General features: G+C 33.6%; 1 protein-coding gene across 1 annotated transcript in view; it reads left to right on the top strand.

Annotated features, from left to right (window-relative positions):
* Positions 1-20,625, top strand: part of toc (toucan) — a 226,117-nt gene that overhangs the window by 59,477 nt on the left and 146,015 nt on the right. The gene's annotated exons all lie outside the window — the stretch shown is intronic.

Genomic DNA, 20,625 nt, shown 5'->3' with positions numbered 1-20,625 from the left:
GGAACTACTGCTTTATATGCAGAATAAATTTTCGTAATCGTAAACTTGGTAAATTCATTGTTGAAGCTTCCTTCCTTTTTTCCCTTTTGTTTCTTCAGCCTGCACAGCATCCACACACACAAAAATAAACAAAAATCCAGTCTAAAATGTTTGATTTCACATCTAAAATCTGATTAGTCAGCAGAGAGACATTTTCACTGAAAATGAAAATCATGTCTATGTAAATTAGACGTTCCTTCAAAACTTTTCTTGTTCCTTATCCTCATTTTTATCGCACTCGATTACCAGCACAGCTGTTTTGGAGATAAAAGAAGGACAAAGTTTAAATGACTGCTGAATTTTAATTGAATATTATGCAATGTTGACAATAATCTAGAATATTATATGCTCGAGGAGCAACAGCAAGTGGTTTTCTGGTTGTCTTTGATGTCTGAAGGTTTTTCGATGATTTTGCAGATTTTTTTATTGACCTAAGCTATGCTTTAATTTCCATTTTCTGTTTTTCTGCGCAATGAATTTTATGGGTTGAAAATCTCTTTTTGGCCTTTTTTTGGAATGGATAATTTTTGTGTCTCTGAGGATTGAATGTTTATAGTCATTAATGTAGAACTGTGCAGTTAGTGCTAGTGATGATATCCTTTGACATTTTGTTTGAATTCTTGTTTGATATTTTACTCTTTGGGGGCTGTGGGATGAGATCTACTTTCTTTAGCAGTTTACAGAGTTTGCACTTCTTATATATGTCTTATAGAAGGCTGCATAGACTGAATTGTACATCTATACCATCATTCATTGAGTCTATTTAAGTAGATTTGAATTCAAACAGTACACCGTGTTTGCTAGGGCATCGCTATACTGCCATATTAACGGAAAGATTAGAAGTTGTCCTGATGGCACGATGGCAGTGGATTTTGAGTTATTCTTGCTGCTAACTCGTTGTATTTGGCCACTCAGGAAGTCAATTTGAAGTCACATGAAAGCAACCATGTGGGGAGCTCTGTTTATCGAGCTCTGTTGTGTTGACAGTAAAAGTATAATTCCGAACTCGAACCCACGTCCTACTATTTGCATTCGCATGCTCCTACCACTGAGCTATTGGTGGTTATTCGTCTATATGACTAGTTCGATACATAAAGTAGGAATTCTCTGTATCCCTCTTAATACTGCGTAATCAACAGACAGGAATTGATACCTAGTAATCAACAGACAATTAGACACAAACCAACCGCCATTAATTCAAATTTGTGTTTATTAACGGCAATCCCTTCTAAACCTAAACTATTTCCACATACTTGATCACAAAGTAATCGAGAAAAAAGTATCAATTTTCATCTGTGACATTCAATCTGTACAAATCTGTGGCTAGAAATGAAGGTTTCGCTTTGATGTTCAAAGCATGCAATTAACATTTGAAATTGAAATGTGCAAGTGCACTCGGATTACTATTCATGTATGTGCTTGTATGCCGATTCAGTTAATAGTGTCCCGAGCGACATGATGCGACAAATTTAACAAAAAACACATTGAAGACTTGCTGGTGACTCGGTGATGCAGCGGAGTTGGCAGTGGTTTCGATGTGAGTTGTGACAGGGAAGACGGGATGGTGCTGCTATGGCAATTTTGCGTCCTACTGCGAGTACAGTGCTTTAAGCGAATATGTGTGCTGTTATGTACCCTAAGCTGTCAAATTGAAGTATGTCATATATAATACTAATGGATCTTGTACTTCAAGTTCTAGACTATTCGGTATATCAGTAAACTCAATCGCACATTGTACAAAAATGTGTAGTAAACCTTACTAAGTATGCTAAATCTCCCATACCATACACCTCTATTCTACCTAAATCTACTTCCTTTTTGAAACACAACCATGTCATCCTACCCTCTACATAGCATACTTTGTTTGTATAACATTGAAACGAGAGATGAAGGTGGAGATTAAAAGCATCTCCCTTAAATGACATGACAAAGTAAACGAGAGAGAGACGATGAGAACAGCACAGTCGTGGATAATTCAAATGGAAATTTTACTCGCATAATTTTTTAATCGCTTACAGAATTTTTAATTATATTTAATTAATTTTATTTTATTCATTTTTTACCCTCAAAATGGAGAATTTCAATTAATTTTAAAAATTGCCATGAACATTAATTAATGCTGATGATTATTGGTATTTCTTTGCATATTAATTGTGTATCAAATGGTATTGAAATGTTGGAAATGAAATTTAATTAAACAGATGCAAATATTTACATGCGTTGTGCTGATTGTCGCTGAATTGTGATCATTATTGGTATTGACATTGTGGAGTCGATTTTCAAATGAATCTAGAAGCTACGCCCAAGGGTACACATCAGATAGGCAACATTTTAGAATTTACGACACAATTTGACCATACTTTATAAAGTATACGATATTGAGTACGCTCTTTAAAGTATACTTTATATCGTATACTACCTTAAAGTATACTTTATATCGTATACTACCTTAAAGTGTACTTTATATCGTATACTACCTCAAAGTATACTTTATATCGTATACTACCTTAAAGTATACTTTATATCGTATACTACCTTATAGTATACTTTGTATCGTATACTACCTTAAAGTATACTTTATATCGTATACTACCTTGAAGTATACTTTTTATCGTATACTTCCCTAAAGTATACTTTTTATCGCATACTATCTTAAAGTATACTTTTTATCGTATACTACCTTTAAGTGTACTTTATATCGTATACTACCTTAAAGTATACTTTATATCGTATACTACCTTAAAGTATATTTTATATCGTATAATACCTTAAAGTATATATCATAATAAATCATTTTCCGCACAGCTTCCCCATCCAAAAAAATTGTAGAACAAAAGTAAACGGAAAATCGTAAATTGTTTTTATGAATGCTCATTTTTATGTACCGTGCTTTGTGTGTTGAAAAGGAATTTCAAATGCAAAGTCAATATTGTTTAATGGAAATTTTTCATCTCCCAAACATTCTTTATTATTCACTAAAGCGACGCTCATTCAATTATATCGATTTTTCATATCCTTAACTGTGAAAATTTGTTATGACAAAAGCATCGTTATAGAATACTAATTTTTAATGTTCATCCGAATGGAATGTGGGATGTGAGCAGCACCAAAAAAAAAATCCTCCTTTATGTCTGACTTGAGGAAATTGAAATTATATCTTTGATGACTTTCTTTTTTTTTAATTCCATTTTTTGACAGAATTGAATTTTTAATTATTTTTATTGTATTTTTGTCTATTTTCAGGTGAGTTTGGCACGTTGCTGCTCGATGTCTACGTAGACACAAACATTCAAGGCCAAAATGGACGCTTGCAAGCTTAGATGAGGGAAGATTATCAGAATAATTTGAATTTGATTTGTTGTTTGCTTATGACTGAATAGATGGTCTTTTGATTATGGTAATGTCTGGAGTGGGGAAGCAATCAATTTTAAGGACATTTTGAGATGATTTTAAATTATTTTAGTCATTTTATCTGCTTGAAGTTAGCATTGGATCTGAATAGCTTGAAGTTGACTTTAGAAAGTACTTGAAGTTGGCTTCAGTGACTACTTGAAGTTGGCTTCCAAATTGATTTCAATTTGGCTTCAGTATATACTTGAAGTTGGCTTCTATATAGACTTGAAGTTGGCTTCAATAAGTGCTTGAAGTTGGCTTTAGTATCTACTTGAAGTTGGCTTCAGGATATACTTGAAGTTGGCTTCAATATGGACATGAAGTTAGCTTCAAATTGTACATAAAGTTGACTTCAAAATGGACTTGAAGTTGGCTTCAGTAACTCCTTGAAGTTGGCTTCAGTAACTACTTGAAGTTGGCTTCAGTAACTACTTGAAGTTGGCGTCAATATGGACTTGAAGTTGGTTTCAATATGAACTTGAAGTTAGCTTCAGCATATACTTGAAGTGGGCTTCAATATGGACTTGAAGTTGGCTTCAATATGTACTTGAAGTTGGCTTCAATATGGAATTGAAGTTGGCTTCAATAAATACTTGAAGTTGGCTTCAGTATGGACTTGAAGTTGGCTTCAATATGTACTTGAAGATGGCTTCAAATTCTTGAAGTTGGCCACAAAAGGATATCAATTGCCTTTAAATATCTTAAATTAAGTTTTAGATTCAGGAGGAACTGAAAATGACAATATTTAGCTTAAACCTTAACATAACTGACTCTAAACATGGACTAAATGATCTTCAGTAAGCTCAAACATCCCAAAACCAACTAAAAATGATTCAAACATGATGAAACTTGAAAATAATTTGAAAATTCTACCAAAAATATTTACATAATCCCTTATCATCCTCCCCATACCTTTCCAAACTTCATCTCAACACCAAAACTTTTCTTCAACTACTTATTCAAATTTTTTTGATGGAACGAAAAGAGAGAATCATCGAAAAATCAATATTTGAGTATGAAGGATAAGAATCAGGATGAGATTTTTCCATTCTTTGTTTCCCATTTATTTTTCCTTCTTTTTTTTTCACATCTCATCTTTTCAATTTTCTTCTTTTAAGATGTATATTTTTTACACAAAGTCATCACATCCCGTCTTAAAATATTTATTTACGGATGTAAAAATGTTTGTTTCTTTGTAAATCCTGTAAATGCTCTTTATTGATTTATTTTGCAAAATAATAGAAAAATAATAATACTTTTCATGCTGTTTTGGATCAAAACTTCCACTAGCGACTGCTATACCCGAGCAGCAGGGTTAGATCTTCCCGGGTTAGTCTTCCCGGGTTAGTCTTCCCTGGGTAGTCTTCCCGGGATAGTAGTCTTCCCGGGGTAGTAGTCTTCCCGGGGTAGTAGTCTTCCCGGGGTAGTAGTCTTCCCGGGGTAGTAGTCTTCCCGGGGTAGTCTTCACGGGGTAGTAGTCTTTCCAAGGTAGTCTTCCCGGGTTGGCTCTCCGGAATAGTCTTCCCTGGGTGCCCAGTCTCGGTCATTTAGTCTTATTTGTATTTTGAAATAATATTACAGTTAATTGCTATTGGACGTATAGCTTGAAAAAAATTATTGCTTAAAATTACTAACAAAGCAAAGGCTCGAATCCTAAATCTCAAATTGAATTTCTGTTCGAAGTTTTAATTCCAACTGCATTTTGAAAAAAAATCTAATTTTTTTTTTGTCAATTTCCATTTCAAACTGAAAATATCTATACTTCATCACTATTATAGACTGCTAAAGTCCCTCAAAAAAATTGAATTCCATCTCAAAATACAAAATAATAATTTTCATCCACAACAAAAAAGTACGAACGTCACATGAGATTTTCCTTCATTTATAAAATATTTGTTGCTGCACAACCACATTCTCGACATATCCATAGAAGTTGAGAAAGCATGTGAGTATATCCTCATAAAGTATTCATCCATCGTACAGCGTATTCATTTCACATCTCATAATATATATTTTTTTGTGGGGAGAAATGAGGAATAAAGTCTCAAGTCTTTCACAATTTTTATCAGTAAGAAAGTTTTTCATAATTTTTTCTTTTTTGGTACTTGCTACTTGTAAGGAATAATGCATGACGATATAATAGACGTAGTGGAAATTTAGGGGAGTGGAAAGTTTTATTTTATTGAATCTGATGGTGCAGTCAGCAGTGAATGAATCATAATCATTGTAAATAAATAAGAATGAAAATATTTTGGAAATGGCTTAAAGAATAAGAGTTTGTGGATGTGGATGTGAAGTGGGGGGAGTTAGTATACTGAGAAGCTATATGGTTATATAAATTATAGTATTGTTAAGGATTTATTTTGAATCGGAGTGTCTTGGTGGTGCAATAGCTTGGTACTTCAGGATTTGGAGAGTCAACGCTGACCCTGCTGTCACGGGTTCGAGACTCGGCAGGAGAAATGTCGTTTTTCGAATTTTATGAGGGAAAAACGCTGTTCAGTCTTCCTTTGCCTGTTACAGACAGGAATGTCATCAAACTATTGGTTCTGAATAAAACTATAAACTTAAACTCTCCTTAGCGTGGAGGTCTGGCGTGCAATCATTTGTTGCAACCGATCTTTAGCCACAAACCCCTAGTGCAGCTCTGAATCTCTCCTTTTAAGAATTTATAGACTAAATCAGTTGAACTTTTCCATGAAAAGTTCAAACATTCTTCCTGAATATTCATCAATACTCTATATAATACAGAGTCTTATCATACAACTTTTTATTGCTACTCATCTTATTACGATAAAACTAGTTAAAAATTGTTTCCTGACTTGCTCCTTTCGCATTCATATTAAAATATTCCATTTCATCAGCAGCAGCTCAGAATCTCATCAAGAGCTAAGTTAAATAAACTATTAATTCAAAGTTCTGTTGCTACTCAAATCCTTCAATATTATCAAGTGCTCATAAAATTAAATTGGCCGGAAGAGGAAGATCTGTTTTTAAGTTTTTTAGAGTGATCATACCGAGGTGTACATAACCAAGGATGGGAGAAGTAATCGAGAATGAGATCAATGCTTCCTAGACTCAATTTCGAAATTTAACTAGGCCGAGACTCTAAAGGATTCTCTTGAAGACTCAGTCTAGGTCTTGGTCTCGAAAACTCGTCAAAATCGACACTTCGGAAAACCCTAGTCAGGACTCCTGGACTTCTGAAGGCTTTCGCATCTTTCATATTCTAACTCCTTCTTTCATGACCTGGTCAAGCATTACGTGTCGCCTAATACTTAGTTTCCATAACTAAACTGATGCACTTAAGAAACCGTAGTTATCTAAACTTCCGAAAAACCCAACGATGATTATGGGATTCGAACCCGGGAGTTCATTTTTAACACCAAGTTTCATGACTCCTAGCTTTCACATTGTGAGCTATTAAGGCGCTTTTGCTTGTTTAGATACAAAATCCAGTAATTAGTCACTTTCAATTCCCAACTTCCATCCATCTCCTCCTCGGTACTTTCATTTTTTCCATCACAATCTCCAAACGAAACTCAATAAAAAAAAACTTTACGAGACTTCCTTAGTCTATTGATTTTTTTTTTTCATCGTCAACTGTAAATGGAAAAGTTGGTACTTACCGTAGCATCAACTTCATCATCATCATCAAGCTTTTTAGGAAGAGATGCCAATTAAAATTGATAATCTGCTTCCAAGTCTCAATTATTCATGATTAAAAGTTTCAATTACAGCACTGACAAGCTTCCTTTTTTTACTTTAAATTTTTATTAATTTTGATAATTTTTTAAAAAATTTTTACATCCGAAAATATTAAAATTTGGCACTTCCTCCTTAGTTCTAAAATTACTTTAATTTTGCTTCCTTCAACCAGTCATGAGAATGTTAATTATTCGTCAGCTTCTTGTGGAACTGTCTGAACCACTCCCACTTAGTGTTGATTCGCTTTTGACTGAACTGTCCAGGTGTCGCTCGAATATGTCTAAAATGGAATGGATATTTTGGATTAGAAATTATGAAATTAAGGTAAAGACCTGTCTGGGTTGAAAACAGTAATTGTGGTGCCATAAGGGGTCGATTTCTCCAGTTGTGGTGCAGTATGGCACGTCATGGTATGGTATAAGTAAAGGTACACCACTGGTTCGGTACAATGGTACACCTGGTACGGCAAAGTAGTACCAAGGGTACAGTTGACCCCAGAGCACCTTCTTGCCATCAACTGGATGTTAAGCAGTGGTCTAGTGACTTACTACTCAGTGTCCAACTCCCTAAAATAGTCTTACTTACGATCAAATCCCCCATTGACGGCAAAATACTTCAGATCATCAACATAATTCATCAATTCATCATCCCCAATAAAGTAATGCGATTCATACATTTCCGGATGTGTATCCTGTAGACAAAAGTTCGCAAATCTTTCTATGCTGCTCAAAAATGCCTCATATGTTTTGTAAATTTTTCCTTTTATCAAAACCGTCAATTCTTCACTCAAAATTTTGATAATTGACTCTGTGAGTTGTGATAAGTCACGCATGACTGGTTAATTGAAGATTTTGAAAATGGTTGGATATGTAAAGTATGTCCAAAATTAAGGATTATATATCAAAATTAAAAAAAATATAAAACTTTGAGCGTAAAAACCGTTTAAATTATGTCGGTAAAATGTTTACATAAAAATGACATGGTTGCTGTGATTTGGTGGAGGGTATTGTGGGGTGTGGACTGGAAATTTAATTGATAACTTTAATAATGCAAAATGTCACTTGAATGCTACAGACAGAATATGAGATTCAAAAGTTCAAATATCAAAATTGCCTTAGATGCAAGGTTCAATTCCTATTTTTAAATTACTTAATTTTCGCCAGTGTATTAATTTTATTAAATTATTTTTTTTTATAATATTTTGCGGTTATTAAGTCAGATTTAGGGATTTCAGGCTGCCAGACCTAGTAAGCATCAGCCACAAACCAGCATCAATCCACAACTATCCTCAAAACTTCCCTAAATCCAACAAAATATCCAAAAATACCAAACAATACAAAACCTTAATAAATGAGCATCCACAAAGCTTGCAGACCATCCAATAAATCATCTTCTCATGTCTTCTCAGTCTTTATGCCTTTTCATCCTTTCATTTTGTCATGAATATCAATTAAGAATTCTCATTCTGTGTCTTTTGTCTGCCATGCAATAAGTGACCGCATGGGGGGAAGGCTGAAGCTGTCTCAAAGGAAATTAAAACGCAACATGAGCCATTGTCGCTTAAAGAATTTTGTCCGTCCTTGAATCACGTCCATAAATATTGTATTTGGAACAAAATCAATATTTGAGCCATTGGATGTATAGTCAGACGTGTCTTAAATAAACACACGAAATTTTTTGCCAACAACTGACATTCGAATATGGATACAGGAAATGAAAATTCAATGTATTGTCTGAGAATGTATGTGCTGCAGCATTATATCCTGCATCAGATGTATTTTAATGCAACAACATGAAATTTATTTACCGTTAATAATGTTGATACATGAAGGAGAAACTTGCTGTTTCTTCTGTTAATGCTGAGACAAAGGGATGCTGTTGGGTTGGGGATGTGAGGATTGTTGTGGATGTTGCGCATATTTATGTAGGAATTCAGAATTTTGAAATCTAAATTAACGGTTTTTTGAGATTTGAAAATTCAAATTTGAAATGACAGTTAAAAATTCAAATATTTTTTGACCGTTTTTGACATTTTTGGACGTGAACCTTTCTATGACTGACTTTATCATTAGACAAGCTCTTTAATTGTGGATATGATGCATTGTTAAGACAAAATTTATAAGCTTAAAATTAAAGATTCAAAAATTCAAATCTGAAATAACCGTTAAAAATTCAAATATTTTTTGACCGTTACAAAAATTTCAAGTTTTTTTTAAGACATGCAATTTTCATGCTTAAGCTCACAAAATCACTTTCTTTCTCGGGTGTCGGAAATAATTCCCGACAAAACGCACCCAAAGCCGCAGCTCTTCCTGTTCAAAAAATACATTTCATGAGCTTCCTTTTTTTGAAATAATAAAAGAAACTTTTTCCTTTCCTGGTGGCTTTGTGTGCATCAACCGATGGTGCATTTTCACATAATATCCGTTTATTCTTGCATGCACGCCAACAATGCACATTCATGACAAATTATTGCCACCATCCAGTTATATAAAGTTTTTATTTTTATAAAAATTGCCATGTCCTCTTTATGTGGGAATCCTTAGTTCCAGTTTCAAATGCTGTTGATGTCTCGAAAGGAATTTTTGAATAAAATGGAATTTTTTGCTTTGCTTTGCATGCTTGTCAGATTGCTTTTATCGCCTCTTCCATCTTTGTCTTGTGTTCCTTTATAACAAAAATATATAAAAAAGTTTTTAAGCTCCTTCCTATTTCTGTGGCTCAAAAAATTATTCCTGATGAGAAAATTTTCCGGATGAAAAATTTTAATTTTCACTTCCGTTTTAATTGCAAAAGTTTTGAACATTCAAAAAAAGGCTTTTTAACAGCATGACATCATAACTGAACTTTAATGGGATCAATTAAGGAGGAATCGATAAAATATCATAAACATTTGATTGAGTTAGTTAAGGAACTGATGTGGGGGAGTTGATTTGAGTTGGTGGTGTTCATTAGGGCTTAATGGAGAGGATGGATGCAGTCATGAGGTTGTGGCAATATTAAAGCTGGTATTGGTGATTTCCAGTGCTCAAAATCTTCCAGAATTGTTTATAGAGTAGTCAGTGACGTAGCCGGCTTCAGATGCTATCTAATCTAGGCCGGTCAGGTTCAGACCGCAGATCCAATCAAACACAATATATCAGTGATTAATTCACAAATTTTCATTATTAAAATGTCATTATTTGAATTTCTATATCAATCTTAAGGTTCGAATCCTTTAGCAAGAATGTTGAAGTTTCATGAAATTTACCGAATTCGGTTTTTAGACAGCTTTTCTTTTTTTTTGTCAAAACTTCAATTCCTTCAGTTCCAAAAACTAAATCTTCCATTTCATTTCCAACAAGCAATAAGCATTATTCCTCATAATTTTGTTTATGACTATTGTCTACCATAAAAATTGCCTTTTTGGCCAACAACAAAATTTTTCATTTCTCATAAAAAGTTAAACATGCTGCCAGCAGTTGGATCCCCTCAAATGTCACTTTTTGATATAATTTTCAAGTGTCTTGTAAAATGCCAAGGCTATATATCTAAGTTTTAATAATTCCGAGTACAATTTTGTAAAGGACATAGCAAATGTTTTCCTAGAAAAAGGGATGACTTATGCAAAAATAGTGTCTCAACGGAGTGAAATTTTGACTTCTTGTTGTATGCATGCTTGACAAATTTATTCTCGGAAGATGTGTGTGAATTTTGGGTTAAGGGGGAGGAGGGAGGAAGAGGAGGGGACTGGTTGTAAGGAGAATGAAGATTTTTTTGTGGTAAATTTTAATGTCATTTTTAAAGGCTTGAAGCTAGCTTGAGCTATCCATGAGATTATTGTAGTATTTTTAAGCTTGTAAACCAGAAGCTTGAAGTCGACTCGAATTTTGGGGTATGGGAAATTGGACTCAAGTCGACTAGAGTCCAAAATAAATTCAAATCGACTTCGAGCTCTGTTCCAAACAAACTGAACATTTCGGAAAGGCACTCGACGTGGAAAAGTCGGAAAAAGGTGTCTATAGACCGGATTGGCAATTGGTTGGAGCTGGATTTGGAGCAAGCCTGCCAGCCCTTATAAGAAACTTTTAAGCTTCATTTCCACTGCCTAAAATCTGAAAATAACCAATTTGACCTCATAAGATTCGAACCCACGATGAATCCATCAATTCCAGACTTTTCCTGTCACTTTTAAGTCACTCCATCTAAATATCATGCCAAAACCTTCCTTAATACCTTCCTTAATGACTCCCAATTCAACCCCTTTTAAAACTCCCATTTTAAACTTAATCCCCACTAAAAAATCGACCACAAAAATTTTATTCCCCATAAAATAATTTCCATAATTAATCAGAGTCAAAGGAAGCACTAAAAATTCATATTAAGCACTATATTTTATGGCCAGTAAACTCGTTATTCCCTTCAAAATGCTGTAAATTTTTCATTTTATTAAAAAAAAATCTTCGCTTTTTAAAATTTTCCGCTCTATCCAACTGCATTCTCGTCCAACATAAAAGAATTTATAATAGCCAGCCATTCCAGCTTTTATGAGGGATATAAAATAGTAAAAGGAATAATTATCTACCCAGCAGTAATCGGACCGAGCATTCGTGTTTAACATTCATTAATTATAGCATCTATGTATGAAATCCAGAAAACCGTTAAAAATGATTAAAAAGAATAACTATTTACTTGAATTTACCAAACACAGCTTTTAAATTTTACTGTTAAGTAGTTGTACTCAATTTGCAGAAATCATGCATATACATGCATTAATTCAGTAAATATCTAATTGATATGAACAATAAAAATTTCGTGATACTTTTACCGTTACAATTTTTATTCAAATTTTTGGTGCTACATAAATCATCTAATTTACCTTACAAAAGATGAGCAAATACCGTTACAATGGAGATTAACGGTCAGTTTTTCTATTCGGAATTACGCTGGTTATCTACAAACAGAATCACCAGCATTTGGTCGTGTTTAACTTCATTAATTATAGCTCTTTATATCCATCGTTGGATCTATAAAAAGAATAGCTATTTACTGTCACCAAACAAGCTGAATAGTCTGCAACATTGTACTCAATTTCAAGGGCAAAATGCAGCATTCATGCTCTCTAATTGATTTAAATCTGATACTTTTACTTACAAATATTATTCCTTTTCATGCTACATAAATCATCTCATTTATCACAAAAGATGACAGATATGTTAAAATGGAGATGATGTAGGCAGGGTGGTTTCCAAATTATTTGGATTCAGGGTTCGAATTTGGCAATTTTAGGATTTTGTGGATTGATACTGTAGACATTGACAAAAAAACAAAAAGTCAAAAAATCACACAGGAACACAATCCTACCATGACCTTTTGAGATTCGAACATCAGCGAGTAACTTGAATTTAAATCAAATTTTTCATTTAATTCTGTACAAAATAAAATGCATAAATGTGCCGTGGGGTTGGAAGCATGCCTGACGTCATTTGAAAGTTCTACAAAATATACCCACCCATGCTGGCCGTAATCAATGGCTTTCCTGATTCAGCACATCCAAAATCCTATTCAAGATTCAATTTTCCTTCATTTCCACATTTTACATGCAAAAAAAAAAATCGGAAATAAAATGAAGATGAAACTGTAGAAAAAAAAATAACAAAGCATATGAAAGGAACACAATTCCCATGAAAAATGAACATCAGCGAGTAACAATAATAATTTTTCAAAATGCGGAAAAAGAAAAAAACATCATAAATGTGCTTTGGGGTTGGAACATGATTGACGTCATTTGAAAGTTGTACTAACTTACATACTTACTTTGCTGGCCGTGATCAATGGCCTCCCTGAGTCGGATCGCTGGATCATTGATAGATCCGGTATTCCTTCCTTAGGGTTTCATCCGCTTTGAGTTAATGATGACGGCTTGTTAGGCCAACGCACCCTGATTAACCAGAGCCCCGTCCGTCTCCGTCTCCCTACTATGTAGCTTGGATTAACGGCCTCTAACCACAAGAAGGTGGGGTTGGTACTTAGTGGTGTTCCACAAATCACATGACATCACCTCCTAACAGATCCCCCTATAGTTTGCGTCATTTCCTTTCTTATTTGCAGCACTAAATAATTGTCTCACAACTCGAGATGCATTACAGGAAGGATGAAACATTGGAAAATTGACATTGTAAATGAGAATCCTTTTGTTTTGACTCAATTTTATGACATTCAGTTATTTATGAATCATGACACTTTCAGGATTCTCGCTTTGTTGATATTGTTAAAAGCCCTTTTGTTTTATTTTATCTTATATGAAGTGACTTTTCATTATGAATATGGAATGGATGATGTGCATTGAGACTGAATGAGAAAGTAAAATTGTCATAGTATAAAAGGATGTGTGATAAATTAAGAATTTGGAATTTGAGGTTATGTCATTAGAATTTTGTATGAAATTACATCCTTCACAAGAAATTTCAGAATAAGTCCTCTTGTGAAGTATAAGGATTTCATACAAAAATCATAAAAATTTGTAAATTTTGAATGAAATTACATACTTCACAAGAAATTTCAGAAAAATTTCTCTTGTGAAGTATATAATTTTATACAAAATCCTCAAATTTTGTCTTTTTTCGTGGGAATTGAACCTAAAACTTAAAAAAATATCCTCAAATCTCAAAAGTTTCTCAATTGATCTTCTCAATTCATCCTAAATATCCCCAAACTGCTTATAACTTGAAATAAAAAAGCTTGCGATTTTCCATCTCAAATGTGCTGGAAACTTCAAGGTCATGAATTTTTCATACGACAAGTCATAAAAGGCATTGACAAATTTTTCTGCTGAGAATTTCCATCAACCCTCATAAAATGAAGCATTACTCTAAATGGACACGATGGGTATGGTCCATAAAAAGATGAAAATGATGAGAAATTTTTGCAAAAAAAAAGCACAAAAAAATAATTTTTTTATTGCGCAACAACAACAATTTCCAAATCAATGGATATGCTTGAGATTTTCATCATATCCGAAAATATTTTTTTGAGGAACTTCCGCATGACGTGATGCCAAAAAATAAGAAATCTTGATGCAAACTGATAAGGTCAATGTTATCAATGAACATCAATGAATGATCCTTACGTGCCTTGATGTATTGATTATCTCTAAATTGGATTTTATTGGACTTGATGCCCAATACATTATGAACATGAGAAAATAAAGTTTCTCGATGGAACTGAACTGGACACACAACATTAATCGTATTGAATTACATTTTATATGAAATATTTATTAAGTATTTCTTGTGGAAGTGCTTGTTGTGTGGGATATTGTTGCGTGAGGTTCTAAAAATATGTTTGAGGATGTTATTGCTGATTCTTTGAAATTTTTGGGATTTGAACACTCGGAAATTTAAAAAAAAAAAGAAATTAATTATCTAAAATTTGAAGAATATTCAGTTTTATAGGTTTTGAACCAGCTCAAGTTTGCAAATCTTTGCAATTGTCTTAAAAACTATAAAATAACAACCTGCAATTTCTTCAATTTGTTCCACAACTAGCAACAAAACTCATAAACTACGCACAAGCACATCACACACATTTCTCTCCAGACCAACAAGAAGAACTTCATGATAAATTAAAATCCTAACAAAACACAGCACAATCATTTATCTTCCAAGTCCATCGAGACTTTACGATTGCAATGAGGAAATTATTTTCACGTCTAAAAAAAAAAAAAAAGTTGTTCTGAACCTCAATGTCGCCTGACGCAGAAAACATTTAGCAAAACGAAAGAGATAGCGAATGAGGATGAATAAAAAATTGTTTGAAAAAATCAATATTGTATTGTAAACATGACATGTTCAATGTTATTGGGCTTCCTGATCGATGAGCGATGCACAAAATAAAAATTCAAGTTACAGGATTGAACTTGCATTTTATTGATTTTTCGAATTTCGAAAGTGAAAGTCAGTTATATCAAAAGTTAAATTTTCGGATTTCATAAGTTAAATTTTCGAACTTCGAACATGAAATTTAAAATCATCGAAAGTGAAATTTTCGAATTTTGAAAGTAAAATTTTCGAACTTCGAAAGTTAAATTTTCGAATTTCAAATTGAAATTTTCGAACTTCGAAAGTGAAGTTTTCGGATTTCAAAACCTAAATTTTCGAATTTCGAAAGTGAAATTTCTAATCTTCGAAAGTGAAATATACAAATTTCAAAAGTAAAATTTTCGAATTTCGAAAGTGAAATTTTCGAATTTCGAAAGTGAAATTTTTGAATTTCGAAAGTAAATTTTTCGAATTTCGAAACTAAAAATTCAATTTATTTTCACAATTTTTGACATAAAATTCAATCGATTTTTCGTGAATATTTCAGTTTTGCCAGCTCATTCGAGCGTCACACGCAAAGAACTTGCGTTAAAATATATATATCATCTATATGTAGGTTAGCGAAAGGTAATTGAATGAACTTGCAACAATGAATCAAAGTTTCATTTTACAAAATCAATAAAAAATGCTATTTTATTTCAATTTCCATGTCATGAATTCATTATTATGATGAGTTTATGAAAGAAAATTGCGGTTTTTGTGCTGGATTTCCATTGAAAATTTAAAAAGAATTTAAATTAATTGAATGAGTGATGCAAATGAGTTAAATTGGATTATTTATGGAAAATTAGAATTTTTTGGACTTAAAAACTAGCAAAAATCCTTCCTTAAATCCACAAAATGTTCATTCTACAGCCAAAAATAATAATAATTTATTCAATGAGGATTTTAAGGCTTTTGGGGATTTAAAAGTGCATTTACAGGGTGTTAGCTATACCAAAGCGTGCAGCACAGACAAATAAAACCATGAACATTACTTTATTATTCATTTTTACGAGATTTCTTTGCCTTCAATCCATGAAAATTTAATCAAGTTTTGTTGTGTTTGCTGCCACGACAACGTCTGTTCTTATTCTTTCTGGCAGTTCACCTAGTTGAATCCTTAATGCACGATGTGGCGCTTCAACCAATCCACAAAACTATTAAAAGACATTTGGGAAATGATGAGACTGTAAATTTTTATGACCGACGGTCGTTTACGCCCTGATTAATTGCCTATATGTGATTATTCGTGCGTATAATAAAAGAATCACTGACATGATCTTAATCATGTAATAAAGATCATAACTTTAATTGATGTCTCTTTACAAATTGAAGATTAAAGATTAAAGTCAAGATTAATTAGTTGATATAGATGCGCTTTTTTTGTTGGAATTAATCTTAATTATTAGAAATTGAATGCTTTACAATTCCAAGTCTATCCATGTCATCACTACAATCATTATAGTTTAGTAAGTCATAAAACAATTAGACCGAAAACTCTTACTTTTTTATACTTAATGTAGACAACAAAAAAGAGTATTTCATTCGTACTTGCATAACATGCTACTTCTTATTGTGCTTTTTATTCATCGCTAATGTTTTTTGTGCTTGCTTTTCTCGAACATTTTGCACGTGTTTTTTGATGAATGAGGAAAGAGTTGAATTTGACTTGGAATTTAATACCATTTTGTAATTAGGAATTGCTGGTCGCATAGATCAATTGTGCTTCATGAACTCACATTGGTGTCACATGAAGCTGCCTCTATCGCGGATCAGCTATAAGAGCTCTTTTGTCATACTAAAAGTCAAACTGTTGTCTTTAGCCTAAAACCGGAGGCTATAAGCCGCATTTCTACTGCATATGATTCGACAAAGTCGAGTCTCGAACCAATGACTGCTTGGTAGTAGTGACAATTTAGCAGAGTTGCACAACAGGGGCCTGAGGCAACTCTGCAATTTAGAAACACTAGCAATAAATGTAATTCCACAATCTATCAAATTTATTTCTAATTTTCAAAGCATTTCAAAAATTTCTAAAACAATTTTCTCTACCTGACCATAACAATTTACACATCTAATCCATGAATTCATGTAGATATGACACACATATGTTGTCTAACAATAATTTATGTGAAAGAAAAGTAAAAAAAAAAAAATTAAATTCAGACGTTTCACTTTTGTACAATTTCATCTTATTGAGCAAGCCCGAGCGACATAGGTAAAGAAGGTTACATTATGTGGCTTTTAAAAGTCTGTTTAACCTCTTTTATTGGTATTAATTTGAAGCCGCGTAATTAAGACACCCATTTGGTATCGGTAAATAGCCAGCGATAGAGCCGGCTTTAGGCGTCATTTGAGTAAGTCCATGGCAAGCGAAATAAGTAAACAAGTGTATGGACACCAAACATAGGCAACTTAATATAAGAGGTTTAGCTAAGCCTTTCTTGAGTCGAGGTGACGCGGTGGCGGGATGGTTAAGAACTTCGATACCTAATTGTTGTGATTCCGACCAATCGGTCATGGGTTCGAGCCTCGGATTGAGAACTTTTTCGCCACAGCCTTCTTTTTAAGCGAAAGACTATATAAGCTCATAATAGAGTCATCCAAGGTGTGGATCTGATCTCACTATAAACAGTAGGTCTTCGCCTGTGTCGGTCGGGAAAGTGAGACAATTCCAAAAATCAATTCATACATTAATATTCACAATTCTCTTTTATTTTATTGCTAATTGATTGGCAACAATTTTCACTTTAAATCACATTTGCAATGTCGATTGCCGTCTTCCGCTAATTAATTGCCATGTATGTGTAGCTATATATGAGACCGCTTCGGCTATTGCAGTAGTGATTACATGACACTCGATTTTTTTATGGTCAATATATTGAAAGTGAGCAATGCTGCAGACCGCACATGTGCGATTATACATCCATGGAATGCAATAAATATCTTCGGTGGTAAACAAATCAAATTAATTGACGTAATTTATGTGAAGTATATCCACAAAAAATGTGCAAATATAAAAAAAGGAACCGACAATTACGCTGCACAAACAGGATCAACATAATGACATCCATAAAGTTATTTTCTTCCCAAACATTCTGCTTATTGTCAAGTACGTTACAAAAGATAAATCTTTAAGCAAGTCGACAATTCATTGCTGACACTTTTCTGTCGTGTGCGTGCTCGAGAGTCGTATTGTCGAAAATATACAAAAAAAGGGGACCACTTGTTCATTGTCACGAGTCAAAGATAAATATTTATTGTTTTGTGGTTTAAGTTGAAAGTTTTTCTTTTGTGAAATTTTTTTGATGTCACGAGAATGACGAGCTTGGATTAGTGGAAAAAAGGGGCTTGTCTTTGGTGGAAGGAAGGCAGTTTTTGGGATGAATTTTTGTCTGGAAGCTTTGATCAAAAAAAGAAAAAAAAATTGGAAACTTAGGAAGAAAAATGAATCACAAAACAGGTAGTAAAACAGACTCTATGAATAGGATTTGAACCTCTAACTTTTAAGAATTTGTTCATTTCATAATAATCATTTGCTAATCTCATTTAGTAATTTTCTACAAAATTCGCATAACAAAATTATATTAACAATCGATTAAGGATCACGAGGATGTATAATGTCTCACGTAACGCTTTTGGAAGGGAAGGGATAGGATAGGGGGATATTGATACAATTCAAACAATTACAGTTTTAGTAGGGAATTCTGAGAACTGCCATAATATCCCAAAGTTGTTAGGTTTTTGTCAATAACTAGATTGAGGGTCGTTCACCTATTATGGAAAGCTCTTGGGGGCTATGGATGGGATTGGCAGATCATAAAGTCAAATTTTCGCGTTACGTAATAGAAAACTCTTTAGCGGCTCCTTAGACATTTTATTAAAAATCGAAACTCTTCAAAACTTTCACAATCCTTTATAAAATCCAAAATATACCAATTTTACCAAAAGCACCCAATGCTTGAAAATCACAATTCATTCAAAAAAATTCACCCAAAAAAAGTTCCACAAAAGAATAAATTCAATTAATTATCTTACCCACATTAGACTCCACATGAATCAAGGTCAAAGAAAGCCACACACGTTTTAGCAATTAAAAAACAAAAACTTTAACAAAAAAAAACTAGACACACGTTTTAGCAATTAAAAAACAAAAACTTTAACAAAAAAACTAGCAGCAAAAATTTCACGTCTATTTATTTCATGAAAAGAATCCAACAGCGAGTTCCAAAAGATTAGAGCTTTCTTTGTGCTTCCTAATTAATCAAATTATTATAGACCTCATTTACGGCCCGACCACAAGTGATTCACAACAAAAAAATTGCGCAATCGTCAAAAAAACGAGAGTTTTTATGCTGATCGATTAGTCGATAAGCTGCGAATTCGCATAAAAAAGTCTACATTCATGCTCATATGTAGGTTAATGTGTTTTTTTGAATGAATTTTCAGTACATGTAAATAAGTCTGATGAAGCAAGTCAGTAAGATAATTAGTGAATTTGATTTTTTGTTTTGTGGATGGAAAATTCAATGAGATTTGAGGTTAGAAACTTGTAGACCCGAGGAGCATATGTCAATAGCAAATTAGTGGGTAGCAAAACTTGGTGGTAAGCCTCGACTGAAACCGCACACGGAATTCGCTTCAGGGTATGACCAAAGAGTACCACTTACCCCGAGCAACACCTCAATGTCGCTAGAACATGATTGCGATACCGTTTTGACAACAAGTCGTAAAAATTACTTTAAGGCGCAACATGGTGCCAGATGGCTACTTTATAACAAACTTACTACTTACTTCCTTGGCTGTGGCACATGTGGGTTCATTGCCGTGCGGAGAGAATGTCAAGAGTCGGTTCTATACTTCGAGAACCTCTTCCAGTTCGGAATATTAAGGACTACACATCTAATCCAAGAATTCTTAAGTTTAAGGACATATTGACTGCAAAAAATGAGCTTTCCTGCAACATGCCGGTCAAGTCATGTGCTGCTCGGACTCCAACCATTAGCAAAGCTTCCATCAAAATTTAAACTAATTCTGTTCATTCAACTGCTCAAAAATCCACAACAAAATTGCTTTCCCGCCAAAAAATAAAGCACATTACAAAAACTTCTCATGTTTGCAGCATAAAGCGAGATAATTTTCCAGTTTGGGGTTCCTTTCAATCATCTCCCCCCTAAAAAAAATCACCTAATTACCAATTATGTTCGGTATTTCTAGCACATAACGACCTGACCTAAAGCTAAGAATCTTCATTTCCTCATTCCGTACGTCCAAAAAAAGTGTTTCCATCTTGTGCTTACACAAGAACGAAAAACAGCAAATAATGAGGCGGCTGTAAGCGCCTAATTGAAATTCAGCTCATTTCTTCCAGCACTTAATTAGCTGTCTATTCAGCATCGCCACGACAGCTTTTTTTGTAAACTTACAGGAACTGCATTAAAGACGTTGGAAAAATCTGTTATTATTTTTTATGGATAGACAGCACAATGGCAAACGATGACGATGATGATGACAAAAAATAAAGGCACAACAACAATCCTGTTGTGTGACTACATCTTCCTTGCTACTTGCTCAAAACAAAATTTCCAAGACATTTACTCTGACAAATTTGTAGAAGGAAGAAGAAGCTCCTCTATTCAATGGA

This window comes from Chironomus tepperi, unplaced genomic scaffold, assembly GCF_022539635.2.
Source record: "Chironomus tepperi strain 1889 unplaced genomic scaffold, CSIRO-AGI_Ctep_v1 contig_337, whole genome shotgun sequence".
NCBI classification, from domain to species: Eukaryota; Metazoa; Arthropoda; class Insecta; order Diptera; family Chironomidae; genus Chironomus; species Chironomus tepperi.
Note: the sequence above shows the minus strand (reverse complement) of the source record. Positions and strands in the feature narration are given on the sequence as shown.